Genomic DNA, 22,502 nt, shown 5'->3' on the forward strand with positions numbered 1-22,502 from the left:
TTCCAAGTAATATTCGGCATGCTAATTACGTTGCCGATTGCCAAATTGCATTATCTCTTACAGTTTCCGAGATATGGTCAATCGAAATTTTACACCTTAGAGTCTGTTTCTAACTGGGGTCAAAATTGTAAAATGGTCTTATGAATTAGCGATTTCGCTCAAATTCAAATTCCAAGTAATATTCGGCATGCTAATTACGTTGCCGATTACTAAATTGCATTATCTCTTATAGTTTCCGAGATATGGGCAATCGAAATTTTACACCTTAGAGTCTGTTTCTAACTGGGGTCAAAATTGTAAAATGGTCTTATGAATTAGCGATTTCGCTCCAATTCACATTCCAAGTAATATTCGGCATGCTAATTTCGTTGCCGATTACCAAATTGCATTATCTCTTATAGTTTCCGAGATATGGATTATCGACATCTTACAATATTGGCTCTGCTTCTAAATTGGGCCAGAATTGTAAAATAGTCTTATGAATTAGCGATTTCGCTCCAATTCACATTACAGGTAATATTCGGCATGATAATTACGTTGCCGATTGCCAAATTGCATTATCTCTTACAGTTTCCGAGATATGGTCAATCGAAATTTTACACCTTAGAGTCTGTTTCTAACTGGGGCCAAAATTGTAAAATGGTCTTATGAATTAGCGATTTCGCTCCAATTCACATTCCAAGTAATATTCGGCATGCTAATTACGTTGCCGATTGCCAAATTGCATTATCTCTCATAGTTTCCGGGATATGGACTATCGACATCTGACAATATTGGCTCTGCTTCTAACTTGCGCCAGAATTGTAAAATGGTCTTATGAATTAGCGATTTGGTTCCAATTCACATTCCAAGTAATATTCGGCATGCTAATTACGTTGCCGATTGCTAAATTGCATTATCTCTTATAGTTTCCAAGATATGGGCAATCGAAATTTTACACCTTAGAGTCTGTTTCTAACTGGGGTCAAAATTGTAAAATGGTCTTATGAATTAGCGATTTCGCTCCACTTCACATTCCAAGTAATGTTCGGCATGCTAATTACGTTGCCGATTGCCAAATTGCATTATCTCTTATAGTTTCCGGGATATGTATTATCGACATCTTACAATATTGGCTCTGCTTCTAACTAGGGCCAGAATTGTAAAATGGTCTTATGAATTAGCGATTTCGCTATAATTCACATTCCAAGTAATATTCGGCATGCTAATTACGTTGCCGATTGCCAAAATTGCATTATCTCTTACAGTTTCCGAGATATGGTCAATCGAAATTTTACACCTTAGAGTCTGTTTCTAACTGGGGTCAAAATTGTAAAATGGTCTTATGAATTAGCGATTTCGCTCAAATTCAAATTCCAAGTAATATTCGGCATGCTAATTACGTTGCCGATTACTAAATTGCATTATCTCTTATAGTTTCCGAGATATGGGCAATCGAAATTTTACACCTTAGAGTCTGTTTCTAACTGGGGTCAAAATTGTAAAATGGTCTTATGAATTAGCGATTTCGCTCCAATTCACATTCCAAGTAATATTCGGCATGCTAATTTCGTTGCCGATTACCAAATTGCATTATCTCTTATAGTTTCCGAGATATGGATTATCGACATCTTACAATATTGGCTCTGCTTCTAAATTGGGCCAGAATTGTAAAATAGTCTTATGAATTAGCGATTTCGCTCCAATTCACATTACAAGTAATATTCGGCATGATAATTACGTTGCCGATTGCCAAATTGCATTATCTCTTACAGTTTCCGAGATATGGTCAATCGAAATTTTACACCTTAGAGTCTGTTTCTAACTGGGGCCAAAATTGTAAAATGGTCTTATGAATTAGCGATTTCGCTCCAATTCACATTCCAAGTAATATTCGGCATGCTAATTACGTTGCCGATTGCCAAATTGCATTATCTCTCATAGTTTCCGGGATATGGACTATCGACATCTTACAATATTGGCTCTGCTTCTAACTTGCGCCAGAATTGTAAAATGGTCTTATGAATTAGCGATTTGGTTCCAATTCACATTCCAAGTAATATTCGTCATGCTAATTACGTTGCCGATTGCCAAAATGCATTATCTCTTATAGTTTCCGAGATATGGACTATCGACGTTTTATAAAATTGGCTTTGCTTCTAACTTGGGCCAGAATTGTAAAATGGTCTTATGAATTAGCGATTTGGTTCCAATTCACATTCCAAGTAACATTCGGCATGCTAATTACGTTGCCGATTGCAAAATTGCATTATTTCTCATAGTTTCCGGGATATGGACTATCGACATCTTACAATATTGGCTCTGCATCTAACTTGCGCCAGAATTGTAAAATGGTCTTATGAATTAGCGATTTGGTTCCAATTCACATTCCAAGTAATATTCGGCATGCTAATTACATTACCGATTGCCAAATTGCATTATCTCTTACAGTTTCCGAGATATGGTCAATCGAAATTTTACATTTTAGAGTCTGTTTCTAACTGGGGTCAAAATTGTAAAATGGTCTTATGAATTAGCAATTTCGCTCCAATTCACATTCCAAGTAATATTCGGCATGTTAATTACGTTGCCGATTGCTAAATTGCATTATCTCTTATAGTTTCCGAGATATGGACAATCGAAATTTTACACCTTAGAGTCTGTTTCTAACTGGGGTCAAAATTGTAAAATGGTCTTATGAATTAGCGATTTCGCTCCAATTCACATTCCAAGTAATATTCGGCATGCTAATTTCGTTGCCGATTGCCAAATTGCATTATCTCTCATAGTTTCCGAGATATGAACTATCGACATCTTACAATATTGGCTCTGCTTCTAACTTGCGCCAAAATTGTAAAACGGTCTTATGAATTAGCGATTTCGTTATTATTCACATTACAAGTAATATTCGGCATGCTAATTACATTGCCGATTGCCAAATTGCATTATCTCTTATAGTTTCCGAGATATGGACTATCGACATCTAACAATATTGGCTCTGCTTCTAACTTGGGCCAAAATTGTAAAACGGTCTCATGAATTAGCGATTTCGCTCCAATTCACATTCCAAGTAATATTCGGCATGCTAATTACGTTGACGATTGCCAAATTGCATTATCTCTTATAGTTTCCGAGATATTTGCAATCGAAATTTTACACCTTAGGGTCTGTTTCTAACTGGGGTCAAAATTGCAAAATGGTCTTATGAAATTAGCGATTTCGCTCCAATTCACATTCCAAGTAATATTCGGCATGCTAATTACGTTGCCGATTGCCAAATTGCATTATCTCTTACAGTTTCCGAGATATGGTCAAACGAAATTTTACACCTTAAAGTCTGTTTCTAACAGGGGCCAAAATTGTAAAACGGTCTCATGAATTAGCGATTTCGCTCCAATTCACATTCCAAGTAATATTCGGCATGCTAATTACGTTGCCGATTGCCAAATTGCAATATCTTTTATAGTTTCCGAGATATGGACTATCGACATCTGACAATATTGGCTCTGCTTCTAACTTGCGCCAGAATTGTAAAATGGTCTTATGAATTAGCCATTTGGTTCCAATTCACAGTTCCAAGTAATATTCGTCATGCTAATTACGTTGCCGATTGCCAAATTGCATTATCTCTTATAGTTTCCGGGATATGGATTATCGACATCTTACAATATTGGCTCTGCTTCTAACTTTTGCCAGAATTGTAAAATGGTCTTATGAATTAGCGATTTGGTTCCAATTCACATTCCAAGTAATATTTGGCATGCTAATTACGTTGCCGATTGCCAAATTGCATTAACTCTTATAGTTCCCGAGATATGGACTATCGACATCTGACAATATTGGCTCTGCTTCTAACTTGCGCCAGAATTGTAAAATGGTCTTATGAATTAGCGATTTGGTTCCAATTCACATTCCAAGTAATATTCGGCATGCTTATTACGTTGCCGATTGCTAAATTGCATTATCTCTTATAGTTTCCGAGATATGGGCAATCGAAATTTTACACCTTAGAGTCTGTTTCTAACTGGGGTCAAAATTGTAAAATGGTCCTATGAATTAGCGATTTCGCTCCACTTCACATTCCAAGTAATATTCGGCATGCTAATTACGTTGCCGATTGCCAAATTGCATTATCTCCTATAGTTTCCGGGATATGTATTATCGACATCTTACAATGTTGGCTCTGCTTCTAACTTGGGCCAGAATTTTAAAATGGCCTTATGAATTAGCGATTTCGCTCCAATTCACATTCCAAGTAATATTCGGCATGCTAATTATGTTGCCGATTGCCAAATTGCATTATCTCTTACAGTTTCCGAGATATGGTCAATCGAAATTTTACAAAATTGCCTCTGCTTCTAACTTGGGCCGAAATTTTAAAACGGTCTTATGAATTAGCGATTTCGTTCCTATTCACATTCCAAGTAATATTCGTCATACTAATTACGTTGCCGATTGCCAAATTGCATTATCTCTCATAGTTTCCGGGATATGGACTATCGACATCTTACAATATTGGCTCTGCTTCTAACTTGGGCCAAAATTTTAAAACGGTCTTATGAATTAGCGATTTCGTTCCTATTCACATTCCAAGTAATATTCGTCATGCTAATTACGTTGCCGATTGCCAAATTGCATTATCTCTTATAGTTTCCGGGATATGTATTATCGACATCTTACAATGTTGGCTCTGCTTCTAACTTGGGCCAGAATTGTAAAATGGCCTTATGAATTAGCGATTTCGCTCCAATTCACATTCCAAGTAATATTCGGCATGCTAATTACGTTGCCGATTGCCAAATTGCATTATCTCTTACAGTTTCCGAGATATGGTCAATCGAAATTTTACAAAATTGCCTCTGCTTCTAACTTGCGCCAGAATTGTAAAATGGTCTTATGAATTAGCGATTTGGTTCCAATTCACATTCCAAGTAATATTCGTGATGCTAATTACGTTGCCGATTGCCAAAATGCATTATCTCTTATAGTTTCCGAGATATGGACTATCGACATTTTACAAAATTGGCTCTGCTTCTAACTTGGGCCAAAATTTTAAAACGGTCTTATGAATTAGCGATTTCGTTCCTATTCACATTCCAAGTAATATTCGTCATGCTAATTACGTTGCCGATTGCCAAATTGCATTATCTCTTATAGTTTCCGAGATATGGACTATCGACATTTTACAATATTGGCTCTGCTTCTAACTTGGGCCATAATTGTGAAATGGTCTTGCGAATTAGCGATTTCGTTCCAATTCACATTCCAAGTAATATTCGGCATGCTAATTACGTTGCCGATTACCAAATTGCATTATCTCTTACAGTTTCCGAGATATGGTCAATCGAAATTTTACACCCTAGGGTCTGTTTCTCACTGGGGTCAAAATTGTAGAATGGTCTTATGAATTAGAGATTTCGCTCCAATTCACATTCCAAGTAATATTCGGCATGCTAATTACGTTGCCGATTGCCAAATTGCATTATCTCTTACAGTTTCCGAGATATGGTCAATCGAAATTTTACACATTAGACTCTGTTTCTAACAGGGGTCAAAATTGTAAAATGTTCTTATGAATTAGCGATTTCGCTCCAATTCACATTCCGAGTAATATTCGGCATGCTAATTACGTTGCCGTTTGCCAAATTGCATTGTCTCTTACAGTTTCCGAGATATGGACTATCGACATCTGACAATATTGGCTCTGCTTCTAACTTGGGCCAAAATTGTAAAACGGTCTTATGAATTAGCAATTTCGCTCCAATTCACATTCCAAGTAATATTTGGCATGCTAATTACGTTGCCGATTCCCAAATTGCGTTATCTCATATAGTTTCCGAGATATGGACTATCGACATCTGACAATATTGGCTCTGCTTCTAACTTGCGCCAGAATTGTAAAATGGTCTTATGAATTAGCGATTTGGTTCCAATTCACATTCCAAGTAATATTCGGCATGCTAATTACGTTGCCGATTGCCAAATTGCATTATCTCTTATAGTTTCCGAGATATGGACTATCGACATCTGACAATATTGGCTCTGCTTCTAACTTGGGCCAGAATTGTAAAATGGTCTTATGAATTAGCAATTTCGTTCCAATTCACATTCCAAGTAACATTCGGCATGCTAATTACGTTGCCGATTACCAAATTGCATTATCTCTTACAGTTTCCGAGATATGGTCAATCGAAATTTTACACCCTAGGGTCTGTTTCTCACTGGGGTCAAAATTGTAGAATGGTCTTATGAATTAGAGATTTCGCTCCAATTCACATTCCAAGTAATATTCGGCATGCTAATTACGTTGCCGATTTCCATATTGCATTATCTCTTACAGTTTCCGAGATATGGTCAATCGAAATTTTACACCTTAGAGTCTGTTTCTAACTGGGGTCAAAATTGTAAAATGGTCTTATGAATTAGCGATTTCGCTCCAATTCACATTCCAAATAATATTCGGCATGCTAATTACGTTGCCGATTGCTAAATTGCATTATCTCTTATAGTTTCCGATATATGGGCAATCGAAATTTTACATCTTAGAGTTTGTTTCTAACTGGGGTCAAAATTGTAAAATGGTCTTATGAATTAGCGATTTCGCTCCAATTCACATTCCAAGTAATATTCGGCATGCTAATTTCGTTGCCGATTGCCAAATTGCATTATCTCTTATAGCTTCCGAGATATGGATTATCGACATCTTACAATATTGGCTCTGCTTCTAACTTGGGCCAGAATTGTAAAATGGTCTTATGAATTAGCGATTTCGCTCCAATTCACATTCCAAGTAATATTCGGCATGATAATTACGTTGAAGATTGTCAAATTGCATTATCTCTTACAGTTTCCGAGATATGGTCAATCGAAAATTTTCCACCTTAGAGTCTGTTTCTAACTGGGGTCAAAATTGTAAAATGATCTTATGAATTAGCGATTTCGCTCTAATTCACATTCCAAGTAATATTCGGCATGCTAATTACGTTGCCGATTGCCAAAATGCATTATCTCTTATAGTTTCCGAGATATGGACTATAGACATCTTACAATATTGGCTCTGTTTCTAACTTGGGCCAGAATTGTCAAATGATCTTATGAATTAGCGATTTCGCTCCAATTCACATTCCAAGTAACATTCGGCATGCTAATTACGTTGCCGATTTCCATATTGCATTATCTCTTACAGTTTCCGAGATATGGTCAATCGAAATTTTACACCTTAGAGTCTGTTTCTAACTGGGGTCAAAATTGTAAAATGGTCTTATGAATTAGCGATTTCGCTCAAATTCAAATTCCAAGTAATATTCGGCATGCTAATTACGTTGCCGATTACTAAATTGCATTATCTCTTATAGTTTCCGAGATATGGGCAATCGAAATTTTACACCTTAGAGTCTGTTTCTAACTGGGGTCAAAATTGTAAAATGGTCTTATGAATTAGCGATTTCGCTCCAATTCACATTCCAAGTAATATTCGGCATGCTAATTTCGTTGCCGATTACCAAATTGCATTATCTCTTATAGTTTCCGAGATATGGATTATCGACATCTTACAATATTGGCTCTGCTTCTAAATTGGGCCAGAATTGTAAAATAGTCTTATGAATTAGCGATTTCGCTCCAATTCACATTACAAGTAATATTCGGCATGATAATTACGTTGCCGATTGCCAAATTGCATTATCTCTTACAGTTTCCGAGATATGGTCAATCGAAATTTTACACCTTAGAGTCTGTTTCTAACTGGGGCCAAAATTGTAAAATGGTCTTATGAATTAGCGATTTCGCTCCAATTCACATTCCAAGTAATATTCGGCATGCTAATTACGTTGCCGATTGCCAAATTGCATTATCTCTCATAGTTTCCGGGATATGGACTATCGACATCTGACAATATTGGCTCTGCTTCTAACTTGCGCCAGAATTGTAAAATGGTCTTATGAATTAGCGATTTGGTTCCAATTCACATTCCAAGTAATATTCGGCATGCTAATTACGTTGCCGATTGCTAAATTGCATTATCTCTTATAGTTTCCAAGATATGGGCAATCGAAATTTTACACCTTAGAGTCTGTTTCTAACTGGGGTCAAAATTGTAAAATGGTCTTATGAATTAGCGATTTCGCTCCACTTCACATTCCAAGTAATGTTCGGCATGCTAATTACGTTGCCGATTGCCAAATTGCATTATCTCTTATAGTTTCCGGGATATGTATTATCGACATCTTACAATATTGGCTCTGCTTCTAACTAGGGCCAGAATTGTAAAATGGTCTTATGAATTAGCGATTTCGCTATAATTCACATTCCAAGTAATATTCGGCATGCTAATTACGTTGCCGATTGCCAAATTGCATTATCTCTTACAGTTTCCGAGATATGGTCAATCGAAATTTTACACCTTAGAGTCTGTTTCTAACTGGGGTCAAAATTGTAAAATGGTCTTATGAATTAGCGATTTCGCTCAAATTCAAATTCCAAGTAATATTCGGCATGCTAATTACGTTGCCGATTACTAAATTGCATTATCTCTTATAGTTTCCGAGATATGGGCAATCGAAATTTTACACCTTAGAGTCTGTTTCTAACTGGGGTCAAAATTGTAAAATGGTCTTATGAATTAGCGATTTCGCTCCAATTCACATTCCAAGTAATATTCGGCATGCTAATTTCGTTGCCGATTACCAAATTGCATTATCTCTTATAGTTTCCGAGATATGGATTATCGACATCTTACAATATTGGCTCTGCTTCTAAATTGGGCCAGAATTGTAAAATAGTCTTATGAATTAGCGATTTCGCTCCAATTCACATTACAGGTAATATTCGGCATGATAATTACGTTGCCGATTGCCAAATTGCATTATCTCTTACAGTTTCCGAGATATGGTCAATCGAAATTTTACACCTTAGAGTCTGTTTCTAACTGGGGCCAAAATTGTAAAATGGTCTTATGAATTAGCGATTTCGCTCCAATTCACATTCCAAGTAATATTCGGCATGCTAATTACGTTGCCGATTGCCAAATTGCATTATCTCTCATAGTTTCCGGGATATGGACTATCGACATCTTACAATTTTGGCTCTGCTTCTAACTTGCGCCAGAATTGTAAAATGGTCTTATGAATTAGCGATTTGGTTCCAATTCACATTCCAAGTAATATTCGTCATGCTAATTACGTTGCCGATTGCCAAAATGCATTATCTCTTATAGTTTCCGAGATATGGACTATCGACGTTTTATAAAATTGGCTTTGCTTCTAACTTGGGCCAGAATTGTAAAATGGTCTTATGAATTAGCGATTTGGTTCCAATTCACATTCCAAGTAACATTCGGCATGCTAATTACGTTGCCGATTGCAAAATTGCATTATTTCTCATAGTTTCCGGGATATGGACTATCGACATCTTACAATATTGGCTCTGCATCTAACTTGCGCCAGAATTGTAAAATGGTCTTATGAATTAGCGATTTGGTTCCAATTCACATTCCAAGTAATATTCGGCATGCTAATTACATTACCGATTGCCAAATTGCATTATCTCTTACAGTTTCCGAGATATGGTCAATCGAAATTTTACATTTTAGAGTCTGTTTCTAACTGGGGTCAAAATTGTAAAATGGTCTTATGAATTAGCAATTTCGCTCCAATTCACATTCCAAGTAATATTCGGCATGTTAATTACGTTGCCGATTGCTAAATTGCATTATCTCTTATAGTTTCCGAGATATGGACAATCGAAATTTTACACCTTAGAGTCTGTTTCTAACTGGGGTCAAAATTGTAAAATGGTCTTATGAATTAGCGATTTCGCTCCAATTCACATTCCAAGTAATATTCGGCATGCTAATTTCGTTGCCGATTGCCAAATTGCATTATCTCTCATAGTTTCCGAGATATGAACTATCGACATCTTACAATATTGGCTCTGCTTCTAACTTGCGCCAAAATTGTAAAACGGTCTTATGAATTAGCGATTTCGTTATTATTCACATTACAAGTAATATTCGGCATGCTAATTACATTGCCGATTGCCAAATTGCATTATCTCTTATAGTTTCCGAGATATGGACTATCGACATCTAACAATATTGGCTCTGCTTCTAACTTGGGCCAAAATTGTAAAACGGTCTCATGAATTAGCGATTTCGCTCCAATTCACATTCCAAGTAATATTCGGCATGCTAATTACGTTGACGATTGCCAAATTGCATTATCTCTTATAGTTTCCGAGATATTTGCAATCGAAATTTTACACCTTAGGGTCTGTTTCTAACTGGGGTCAAAATTGTAAAATGGTCTTATGAATTAGCGATTTCGCTCCAATTCACATTCCAAGTAATATTCGGCATGCTAATTACGTTGCCGATTGCCAAATTGCATTATCTCTTACAGTTTCCGAGATATGGTCAAACGAAATTTTACACCTTAAAGTCTGTTTCTAACAGGGGCCAAAATTGTAAAACGGTCTCATGAATTAGCGATTTCGCTCCAATTCACATTCCAAGTAATATTCGGCATGCTAATTACGTTGCCGATTGCCAAATTGCAATATCTTTTATAGTTTCCGAGATATGGACTATCGACATCTGACAATATTGGCTCTGCTTCTAACTTGCGCCAGAATTGTAAAATGGTCTTATGAATTAGCCATTTGGTTCCAATTCACATTCCAAGTAATATTCGTCATGCTAATTACGTTGCCGATTGCCAAATTGCATTATCTCTTATAGTTTCCGGGATATGGATTATCGACATCTTACAATATTGGCTCTGCTTCTAACTTTTGCCAGAATTGTAAAATGGTCTTATGAATTAGCGATTTGGTTCCAATTCACATTCCAAGTAATATTTGGCATGCTAATTACGTTGCCGATTGCCAAATTGCATTAACTCTTATAGTTCCCGAGATATGGACTATCGACATCTGACAATATTGGCTCTGCTTCTAACTTGCGCCAGAATTGTAAAATGGTCTTATGAATTAGCGATTTGGTTCCAATTCACATTCCAAGTAATATTCGGCATGCTTATTACGTTGCCGATTGCTAAATTGCATTATCTCTTATAGTTTCCGAGATATGGGCAATCGAAATTTTACACCTTAGAGTCTGTTTCTAACTGGGGTCAAAATTGTAAAATGGTCCTATGAATTAGCGATTTCGCTCCACTTCACATTCCAAGTAATATTCGGCATGCTAATTACGTTGCCGATTGCCAAATTGCATTATCTCCTATAGTTTCCGGGATATGTATTATCGACATCTTACAATGTTGGCTCTGCTTCTAACTTGGGCCAGAATTTTAAAATGGCCTTATGAATTAGCGATTTCGCTCCAATTCACATTCCAAGTAATATTCGGCATGCTAATTATGTTGCCGATTGCCAAATTGCATTATCTCTTACAGTTTCCGAGATATGGTCAATCGAAATTTTACAAAATTGCCTCTGCTTCTAACTTGGGCCGAAATTTTAAAACGGTCTTATGAATTAGCGATTTCGTTCCTATTCACATTCCAAGTAATATTCGTCATACTAATTACGTTGCCGATTGCCAAATTGCATTATCTCTCATAGTTTCCGGGATATGGACTATCGACATCTTACAATATTGGCTCTGCTTCTAACTTGGGCCAAAATTTTAAAACGGTCTTATGAATTAGCGATTTCGTTCCTATTCACATTCCAAGTAATATTCGTCATGCTAATTACGTTGCCGATTGCCAAATTGCATTATCTCTTATAGTTTCCGGGATATGTATTATCGACATCTTACAATGTTGGCTCTGCTTCTAACTTGGGCCAGAATTGTAAAATGGCCTTATGAATTAGCGATTTCGCTCCAATTCACATTCCAAGTAATATTCGGCATGCTAATTACGTTGCCGATTGCCAAATTGCATTATCTCTTACAGTTTCCGAGATATGGTCAATCGAAATTTTACAAAATTGCCTCTGCTTCTAACTTGCGCCAGAATTGTAAAATGGTCTTATGAATTAGCGATTTGGTTCCAATTCACATTCCAAGTAATATTCGTGATGCTAATTACGTTGCCGATTGCCAAAATGCATTATCTCTTATAGTTTCCGAGATATGGACTATCGACATTTTACAAAATTGGCTCTGCTTCTAACTTGGGCCAAAATTTTAAAACGGTCTTATGAATTAGCGATTTCGTTCCTATTCACATTCCAAGTAATATTCGTCATGCTAATTACGTTGCCGATTGCCAAATTGCATTATCTCTTATAGTTTCCGAGATATGGACTATCGACATTTTACAATATTGGCTCTGCTTCTAACTTGGGCCATAATTGTGAAATGGTCTTGCGAATTAGCGATTTCGTTCCAATTCACATTCCAAGTAATATTCGGCATGCTAATTACGTTGCCGATTACCAAATTGCATTATCTCTTACAGTTTCCGAGATATGGTCAATCGAAATTTTACACCCTAGGGTCTGTTTCTCACTGGGGTCAAAATTGTAGAATGGTCTTATGAATTAGAGATTTCGCTCCAATTCACATTCCAAGTAATATTCGGCATGCTAATTACGTTGCCGATTGCCAAATTGCATTATCTCTTACAGTTTCCGAGATATGGTCAATCGAAATTTTACACATTAGACTCTGTTTCTAACAGGGGTCAAAATTGTAAAATGTTCTTATGAATTAGCGATTTCGCTCCAATTCACATTCCGAGTAATATTCGGCATGCTAATTACGTTGCCGTTTGCCAAATTGCATTGTCTCTTACAGTTTCCGAGATATGGACTATCGACATCTGACAATATTGGCTCTGCTTCTAACTTGGGCCAAAATTGTAAAACGGTCTTATGAATTAGCAATTTCGCTCCAATTCACATTCCAAGTAATATTTGGCATGCTAATTACGTTGCCGATTCCCAAATTGCGTTATCTCATATAGTTTCCGAGATATGGACTATCGACATCTGACAATATTGGCTCTGCTTCTAACTTGCGCCAGAATTGTAAAATGGTCTTATGAATTAGCGATTTGGTTCCAATTCACATTCCAAGTAATATTCGGCATGCTAATTACGTTGCCGATTGCCAAATTGCATTATCTCTTATAGTTTCCGAGATATGGACTATCGACATCTGACAATATTGGCTCTGCTTCTAACTTGGGCCAGAATTGTAAAATGGTCTTATGAATTAGCAATTTCGTTCCAATTCACATTCCAAGTAACATTCGGCATGCTAATTACGTTGCCGATTACCAAATTGCATTATCTCTTACAGTTTCCGAGATATGGTCAATCGAAATTTTACACCCTAGGGTCTGTTTCTCACTGGGGTCAAAATTGTAGAATGGTCTTATGAATTAGAGATTTCGCTCCAATTCACATTCCAAGTAATATTCGGCATGCTAATTACGTTGCCGATTTCCATATTGCATTATCTCTTACAGTTTCCGAGATATGGTCAATCGAAATTTTACACCTTAGAGTCTGTTTCTAACTGGGGTCAAAATTGTAAAATGGTCTTATGAATTAGCGATTTCGCTCCAATTCACATTCCAAATAATATTCGGCATGCTAATTACGTTGCCGATTGCTAAATTGCATTATCTCTTATAGTTTCCGATATATGGGCAATCGAAATTTTACATCTTAGAGTTTGTTTCTAACTGGGGTCAAAATTGTAAAATGGTCTTATGAATTAGCGATTTCGCTCCAATTCACATTCCAAGTAATATTCGGCATGCTAATTTCGTTGCCGATTGCCAAATTGCATTATCTCTTATAGCTTCCGAGATATGGATTATCGACATCTTACAATATTGGCTCTGCTTCTAACTTGGGCCAGAATTGTAAAATGGTCTTATGAATTAGCGATTTCGCTCCAATTCACATTCCAAGTAATATTCGGCATGATAATTACGTTGAAGATTGTCAAATTGCATTATCTCTTACAGTTTCCGAGATATGGTCAATCGAAAATTTTCCACCTTAGAGTCTGTTTCTAACTGGGGTCAAAATTGTAAAATGATCTTATGAATTAGCGATTTCGCTCTAATTCACATTCCAAGTAATATTCGGCATGCTAATTACGTTGCCGATTGCCAAAATGCATTATCTCTTATAATTTCCGAGATATGGACTATAGACATCTTACAATATTGGCTCTGTTTCTAACTTGGGCCAGAATTGTCAAATGATCTTATGAGTTAGCGATTTCGCTCCAATTCACATTCCAAGTAACATTCGGCATGCTAATTACGTTGCCGATTTCCATATTGCATTATCTCTTACAGTTTCCGAGATATGGTCAATCGAAATTTTACACCTTAGAGTCTGTTTCTAACTGGGGTCAAAATTGTAAAATGGTCTTATGAATTAGCGATTTCGCTCCAATTCACATTCCAAGTAATATTCGGCATGCTAATTACGTTGCCGATTGCTAAATTGCATTATCTCTTATAGTTTCCGATATATGGGCAATCGAAATTTTACATCTTAGAGTTTGTTTCTAACTGGGGTCAAAATTGTAAAATGGTCTTATGAATTAGCGATTTCGCTCCAATTCATATTCCAAGTAATATTCGGCATGCTAATTTCGTTGCCGATTGCCAAATTGCATTATCTCTTATAGTTTCCGAGATATGGATTATCGACATCTTACAATATTGGCTCTGCTTCTAACTTGGGCCAGAATTGTAAAATGGTCTTATGAATTAGCGATTTCGCTCCAATTCACATTCCAAGTAATATTCGGCATGATAATTACGTTGAAGATTGTCAAATTGCATTATCTCTTACAGTTTCCGAGATATGGTCAATCGAAAATTTTACACCTTAGAGTCTGTTTCTAACTGGGGTCAAAATTGTAAAATGATCTTATGAATTAGCGATTTCGCTCCAATTCACATTCCAAGTAATATTCGGCATGCTAACTACGTTGCCGATTGCCAAAATGCATTATCTCTTATAGTTTCCGAGATATGGACTATAGACATCTTACAATATTGGCTCTGTTTCTAACTTGGGCCAGAATTGTCAAATGATCTTATGAATTAGCGATTTCGCTCCAATTCACATTCCAAGTAATATTCGGCATGCTAATTACGTTGCCGATTTCCAAATTGCATTATCTCTTACAATTTCCGAGATATGGTCAATCGAAAATTTTACACCTTAGAGTCTGTTTCTAACTGGGGTCAAAATTGTAAAATGGTCTTATGAATTAGCGATTTTGCTCCAATTCACATTCCAAGTAATATTCGGCATGCTAATTACGTTGCCGATTGCCAAATTGCATTATCTCTCATAGTTTCCGAGATATAGACTATCGACATCTTACAATATTGGCTCTGCTTCTAACTTGCGCCAGAATTGTAAAATGGTCTTATGAATTAGCGATTTGGTTCCAATTCACATTCCAAGTAATATTCGTGATGCTAATTACGTTGCCGATTGCCAAAATGCATTAACTCTTATAGTTTCCGAGATATGGACTATCGACATTTTACAATATTGGCTCTGCTTCTAACTTGGGCCAAAATTGTAAAACGGTCTTATGAATTAGCGATTTCGTTCCTATTCACATTACAAGTAATATTCGGCATGCTAATTACGTTACCGATTGCCAAATTGCATTATCTCTTATAGTTTCCGAGATATGGGCAATCGAAATTTTACACCTTATAGTCTGTTTCTAACTGGGGTAAAAATTGTAAAATGGTCTTATGAATTAGCGATTTCGCTCCAATTCCCATTCCAAGTAATATTCGGCATGCTAATTACGTTGCCGATTGCCAAATTGCATTATCTCTTACAGTTTCCGAGATATGGTCAATCGAAATTTTACACCTTAGAGTCTGTTTCTAACTGGGGCCAAAATTGAAAAATGGTTTTATGAATTAGCGATTTCGCTCCAATTCACATTCCAAGTAATATTCGGGATGCTAATTACGTTGCCGATTGCCAAATTGCAATATCTTTTATAGTTTCCGAGATATGGACTATCGACATCTGACAATATTGGCTCTGTTTCTAACTTGCGCCAGAATTGTAAAATGGTCTTATGAATTAGCGATTTCGCTCCAATTCACATTCCAAGTAATATTCGGCATGCTAATTACGTTGCCGATTGCCAAATTGCATTATCTCTTACAGTTTCCGAGATACGGTCAAACGAAATTTTACACCTTAGAGTCTGTTTCTAACAGGGGCCAAAATTGTAAAACGGTCTCATGAATTAGCGATTTCGCTCCAATTCACATTCCAAGTAATATTCGGGATGCTAATTACGTTGCCGATTGCCAAATTGCAATATCTTTTATAGTTTCCGAGATATGGACTATCGACATCTGACAATATTGGCTCTGTTTCTAACTTGCGCCAGAATTGTAAAATGGTCTTATGAATTAGCGATTTGGTTCCAATTCACATTCCAAGTAATATTCGTCATGCTAATTATGTTGCCGATTGCCAAATTGCATTATCTCTTATAGTTTCCGGGATATGGATTATCGACATCTTACAATATTGGCTCTGCTTCTAACTTGGGCCAGAATTGTAAAATGATCTTATGAATTAGCGATTTGATTCCAATTCACATTCCAAGTAATATTTGGCATGCTAATTACGTTGCCGATTGCCAAATTGCATTATCTCTTATAGTTCCCGAGTTATGAACTATCGACATCTGACAATATTGGCTCTGCTTCTAACTTGCGCCAGAATTGTAAAATGGTCTTATGAATTAGCGATTTGGTTCCAATTCACATTTCAAGTAATATTCGGCATGCTAATTACGTTGCCGATTGCTAAATTGCATTATCTCTTATAGTTTCCAAGATATGGGCAATCGAAATTTTACACCTTAGAGTCTGTTTCTAACTGGGGTCAAAATTGTAAAATGGTCTTATGAATTAGCGATTTCGCTCCACTTCACATTCCAAGTAATGTTCGGCATGCTAATTACGTTGCCGATTGCCAAATTGCATTATCTCTTATAGTTTCCGGGATATGTATTATCGACATCTTACAATATTGGCTCTGCTTCTAACTAGGGCCAGAATTGTAAAATGGTCTTATGAATTAGCGATTTCGCTCCAATTCACATTCCAAGTAATATTCGGCATGCTAATTACGTTGCCGATTGCCAAATTGCATTATCTCTTACAGTTTCCGAGATATGGTCAATCGAAATTTTACACCTTAGAGTCTGTTTCTAACTGGGGTCAAAATTGTAAAATGGTCTTATGAATTAGCGATTTCGCTCAAATTCAAATTCCAAGTAATATTCGGCATGCTAATTACGTTGCCGATTACTAAATTGCATTATCTCTTATAGTTTCCGAGATATGGGCAATCGAAATTTTACACCTTAGAGTCTGTTTCTAACTGGGGTCAAAATTGTAAAATGGTCTTATGAATTAGCGATTTCGCTCCAATTCACATTCCAAGTAATATTCGGCATGCTAATTTCGTTGCCGATTACCAAATTGCATTATCTCTTATAGTTTCCGAGATATGGATTATCGACATCTTACAATATTGGCTCTGCTTCTAAATTGGGCCAGAATTGTAAAATAGTCTTATGAATTAGCGATTTCGCTCCAATTCGCATTACAGGTAATATTCGGCATGATAATTACGTTGCCGATTGCCAAATTGCATTATCTCTTACAGTTTCCGAGATATGGTCAATCGAAATTTTACACCTTAGAGTCTGTTTCTAACTGGGGCCAAAATTGTAAAATGGTCTTATGAATTAGCGATTTCGCTCCAATTCACATTCCAAGTAATATTCGGCATGCTAATTACGTTGCCGATTGCCAAATTGCATTATCTCTCATAGTTTCCGGGATATGGACTATCGACATCTTACAATATTGGCTCTGCTTCTAACTTGCGCCAGAATTGTAAAATGGTCTTATGAATTAGCGATTTGGTTCCAATTCACATTCCAAGTAATATTCGTCATGCTAATTACGTTGCCGATTGCCAAAATGCATTATCTCTTATAGTTTCCGAGATATGGACTATCGACGTTTTATAAAATTGGCTTTGCTTCTAACTTGGGCCAGAATTGTAAAATGGTCTTATGAATTAGCGATTTGGTTCCAATTCACATTCCAAGTAACATTCGGCATGCTAATTACGTTGCCGATTGCAAAATTGCATTATTTCTCATAGTTTCCGGGATATGGACTATCGACATCTTACAATATTGGCTCTGCTTCTAACTTGCGCCAGAATTGTAAAATGGTCTTATGAATTAGCGATTTGGTTCCAATTCACATTCCAAGTAATATTCGGCATGCTAATTACATTACCGATTGCCAAATTGCATTATCTCTTACAGTTTCCGAGATATGGTCAATCGAAATTTTACATTTTAGAGTCTGTTTCTAACTGGGGTCAAAATTGTAAAATGGTCTTATGAATTAGCAATTTCGCTCCAATTCACATTCCAAGTAATATTCGGCATGTTAATTACGTTGCCGATTGCTAAATTGCATTATCTCTTATAGTTTCCGAGATATGGACAATCGAAATTTTACACCTTAGAGTCTGTTTCTAACTGGGGTCAAAATTGTAAAATGGTCTTATGAATTAGCGATTTCGCTCCAATTCACATTCCAAGTAATATTCGGCATGCTAATTTCGTTGCCGATTGCCAAATTGCATTATCTCTCATAGTTTCCGAGATATGAACTATCGACATCTTACAATATTGGCTCTGCTTCTAACTGGGGTCAAAATTGTAAAATGGTCTTATGAATTAGCGATTTCGTTATTATTCACATTACAAGTAATATTCGGCATGCTAATTACATTGCCGGTTGCCAAATTGCATTATCTCTTATAGTTTCCGAGATATGGACTATCGACATCTAACAATATTGGCTCTGCTTCTAACTTGGGCCAAAATTGTAAAACGGTCTCATGAATTAGCGATTTCGCTCCAATTCACATTCCAAGTAATATTCGGCATGTTAATTACGTTGACGATTGCCAAATTGCATTATCTCTTATAGTTTCCGAGATATTTGCAATCGAAATTTTACACCTTAGGGTCTGTTTCTAACTGGGGTCAAAATTGTAAAATGGTCTTATGAATTAGCGATTTCGCTCCAATTCACATTCCAAGTAATATTCGGCATGCTAATTACGTTGCCGATTGCCAAATTGCATTATCTCTTACAGTTTCCGAGATATGGTCAAACGAAATTTTACACCTTAAAGTCTGTTTCTAACAGGGGCCAAAATTGTAAAACGGTCTCATGAATTAGCGATTTCGCTCCAATTCACATTCCAAGTAATATTCGGCATGCTAATTACGTTGCCGATTGCCAAATTGCAATATCTTTTATAGTTTCCGAGATATGGACTATCGACATCTGACAATATTGGCTCTGCTTCTAACTTGCGCCAGAATTTTAAAATGGTCTTATGAATTAGCCATTTGGTTCCAATTCACATTCCAAGTAATATTCGTCATGCTAATTACGTTGCCGATTGCCAAATTGCATTATCTCTTATAGTTTCCGGGATATGGATTATCGACATCTTACAATATTGGCTCTGCTTCTAACTTGGGCCAGAATTGCAAAATGGTCTTATGAATTAGCGATTTGGTTCCAATTCACATTCCAAGTAATATTTGGCATGCTAATTACGTTGCCGATTGCCAAATTGCATTATCTCTTATAGTTCCCGAGATATGGACTATCGACATCTGACAATATTGGCTCTGCTTCTAACTTGGGCCAGAATTGTAAAATGGTCTTATGAATTAGCGATTTGGTTCCAATTCACATTCCAAGTAATATTCGGCATGCTTATTACGTTGCCGATTGCTAAATTGCAATATCTCTTATAGTTTCCGAGATATGGGCAATCGAAATTTTACACCTTAGAGTCTGTTTCTAACTGGGGTCAAAATTGTAAAATGGTCCTATGAATTAGCGATTTCGCTCCACTTCACATTCCAAGTAATATTCGGCATGCTAATTACGTTGCCGATTGCCAAATTGCATTATCTCCTATAGTTTCCGGGATATGTATTATCGACATCTTACAATGTTGGCTCTGCTTCTAACTTGGGCCAGAATTTTAAAATGGCCTTATGAATTAGCGATTTCGCTCCAATTCACATTCCAAGTAATATTCGGCATGCTAATTATGTTGCCGATTGCCAAATTGCATTATCTCTTACAGTTTCCGAGATATGGTCAATCGAAATTTTACAAAATTGCCTCTGCTTCTAACTTGGGCCAAAATTTTAAAACGGTCTTATGAATTAGCGATTTCGTTCCTATTCACATTCCAAGTAATATTCGTCATACTAATTACGTTGCCGATTGCCAAATTGCATTATCTCTCATAGTTTCCGGGATATGGACTATCGACATCTTACAATATTGGCTCTGCTTCTAACTTGGGCCAAAATTTTAAAACGGTCTTATGAATTAGCGATTTCGTTCCTATTCACATTCCAAGTAATATTCGTCATGCTAATTACGTTGCCGATTGCCAAATTGCATTATCTCTTATAGTTTCCGGGATATGTATTATCGACATCTTACAATGTTGGCTCTGCTTCTAACTTGGGCCAGAATTGTAAAATGGCCTTATGAATTAGCGATTTCGCTCCAATTCACATTCCAAGTAATATTCGGCATGCTAATTACGTTGCCGATTGCCAAATTGCATTATCTCTTACAGTTTCCGAGATATGGTCAATCGAAATTTTACAAAATTGCCTCTGCTTCTAACTTGCGCCAGAATTGTAAAATGGTCTTATGAATTAGCGATTTGGTTCCAATTCACATTCCAAGTAATATTCGTGAAGCTAATTACGTTGCCGATTGCCAAAATGCATTATCTCTTATAGTTTCCGAGATATGGACTATCGACATTTTACAAAATTGGCTCTGCTTCTAACTTGGGCCAAAATTTTAAAACGGTCTTATGAATTAGCGATTTCGTTCCTATTCACATTCCAAGTAATATTCGTCATGATAATTACGTTGCCGATTGCCAAATTGCATTATCTCTTATAGTTTCCGAGATATGGACTATCGACATTTTACAATATTGGCTCTGCTTCTAACTTGGGCCATAATTGTGAAATGGTCTTGCGAATTAGCGACTTCGTTCCAATTCACATTCCAAGTAATATTCGGCATGCTAATTACGTTGCCGATTACCAAATTGCATTATCTCTTACAGTTTCCGAGATATGGTCAATCGAAATTTTACACCCTAGGGTCTGTTTCTCACTGGGGTCAAAATTGTAGAATGGTCTTATGAATTAGAGATTTCGCTCCAATTCACATTCCAAGTAATATTCGGCATGCTAATTACGTTGCCGATTGCCAAATTGCATTATCTCTTACAGTTTCCGAGATATGGTCAATCGAAATTTTACACATTAGACTCTGTTTCTAACAGGGGTCAAAATTGTAAAATGTTCTTATGAATTAGCGATTTCGCTCCAATTCACATTCCGAGTAATATTCGGCATGCTAATTACGTTGCCGTTTGCCAAATTGCATTGTCTCTTACAGTTTCCGAGATATGGACTATCGACATCTGACAATATTGGCTCTGCTTCTAACTTGGGCCAAAATTGTAAAACGGTCTTATGAATTAGCGATTTCGCTCCAATTCACATTTCAAGTAATATTTGGCATGCTAATTACGTTGCCGATTCCCAAATTGCGTTATCTCATATAGTTTCCGAGATATGGACTATCGACATCTGACAATATTGGCTCTCCTTCTAACTTGCGCCAGAATTGTAAAATGGCATTATGAATTAGCGATTTGGTTCCAATTCACATTCCAAGTAATATTCGGCATGCTAATTACGTTGCCGATTGCCAAATTGCATTATCTCTTATAGTTTCCGAGATATGGACTATCGACATCTGACAATATAGGCTCTGCTTCTAACTTGGGCCAGAATTGTAAAATGGTCTTATGAATTAGCAATTTCGTTCCAATTCACATTCCAAGTAACATTCGGCATGCTAATTACGTTGCCGATTTCCATATTGCATTATCTCTTACAGTTTCCGAGATATGGTCAATCGAAATTTTACACCCTAGGGTCTGTTTCTCACTGGGGTCAAAATTGTAGAATGGTCTTATGAATTAGAGATTTCGCTCCAATTCACATTCCAAGTAATATTCGGCATGCTAATTACGTTGCCGATTTCCATATTGCATTATCTCTTACAGTTTCCGAGATATGGTCAATCGAAATTTTACACCTTAGAGTCTGTTTCTAACTGGGGTCAAAATTGTAAAATGGTCTTATGAATTAGCGATTTCGCTCCAATTCACATTCCAAGTAATATTCGGCATGCTAATTACGTTGCCGATTGCTAAATTGCATTATCTCTTATAGTTTCCGATATATGGGCAATCGAAATTTTACATCTTAGAGTTTGTTTCTAACTGGGGTCAAAATTGTAAAATGGTCTTATGAATTAGCGATTTCGCTCCAATTCACATTCCAAGTAATATTCGGC

The sequence above is a fragment of the Rhynchophorus ferrugineus genome, unplaced genomic scaffold, assembly GCF_030347505.1.
Source record: "Rhynchophorus ferrugineus isolate W39M unplaced genomic scaffold, kcgeb_rfMv2 rfM3, whole genome shotgun sequence".
In the NCBI taxonomy this organism is placed as follows: domain Eukaryota; kingdom Metazoa; phylum Arthropoda; class Insecta; order Coleoptera; family Curculionidae; genus Rhynchophorus; species Rhynchophorus ferrugineus.